This window comes from Aplysia californica, unplaced genomic scaffold, assembly GCF_000002075.1.
Source record: "Aplysia californica isolate F4 #8 unplaced genomic scaffold, AplCal3.0 scaffold00086, whole genome shotgun sequence".
Taxonomy (NCBI): Eukaryota; Metazoa; Mollusca; class Gastropoda; order Aplysiida; family Aplysiidae; genus Aplysia; species Aplysia californica.
In genome coordinates this window covers 297,113-298,377 of record NW_004797356.1, presented here as the reverse complement: position 1 = coordinate 298,377, position 1,265 = coordinate 297,113, and positions in this window count along the sequence as shown.

The window sequence follows — 1,265 nt, the reverse complement described above, 5'->3', positions numbered from 1 at the left end:
ATCCTTTGTTGTGGGTGCTTACATTTTGCCCTCTTTTGTTGCTGCTGTTGTTATCCCACTGCAAGTGATGCACAATAATGTTGCTTGAGTCGTGCCAGAGTAAAAATTGAGGCAAAGAAACTTTCTTTGGGAAATGGGATCCATTTGTGCCTAAACCATTTTCTTTCATGGAGCCTGCTATAGATCAGTTTAGAATAAAACGTTTGCATTCTTCATCACAATCGTTTTGTAGCCTAATTTGCTATGCAATCTGGATAGTGTAGGTGACGAATTTGCACTACCTTTGATTGATACTTATATAATCTAAAGCACGTAGTCCATGTTCATTACTTTGATTTTGCTTGCTGATGCGTCAATTGAATCTGGGTTTTTTTGGGTGTTTTTTCCCCCTCTCTATCGTTACCTCTCTGGTACTTACCGTGTACCTACTTGGGCTGCTTCAGTTCAAAGTTATCATACATGTACTTCCAATATTGGCTACTTTCGATTCAAGTCAGTTATAATTATGATCCTTTGTTGTGGGTGTTTACCTTTTCGCCCATTTTTGTTGCTGCTGTTGTTATCCCACTGCAAGCGATGCACAATGAATGGTTTCTTGGGTCCTGGCATAGCAAAAATTGAGGCAAAGAAACTTTCTTGGACTAAAATTAATTTCCGTTTGTAGCGACATCCTTGAACTATTGTCTACTTCAGTTTACAACACATTTTCGTTTTGGAATCCATTTGTTATTGAACCATTTTCGTTCATGGAACCTGCTATTGTTCAGTATTGAATAAAATGTTTGCATTCATCATCATCATCGTCGTTTTGTATCCTACCTTGCAATGCAATCTGGATGGCGTAAGTGACGGTTCCTAATTTGTGTGTGTGTGCGAAGAAATTTGACGTACTAGCGTATCTCACACATAGTAGCGTGTGTGCAGGCGATGTGAAATCTCAATGACATCACGTAGTAGCGTTTCTGAATTAAATCCGGGCTTTTTAAAACTAAAACTACGCTTTTCTAGAGAATTCATTTGTAGTGACTTAATAAAAGACACTAGCTATTCTTATTAAATTAAATTTTCATTGCAATAGGTTGAAAAATCTACATGATGGCATGACCACCATAATAAAAAGGAGAAGATGGAGATGGATTAGACATGTACTGAGAAGAGAACCAGACTCTATTGGGAAGACTGCCCTCCACTGGACACCCGAAGGACGTCGCAAAAGTGGAAGACCCAAAGTGACCTGGAGACGCACGGTAGAGTCTGAAATGAAG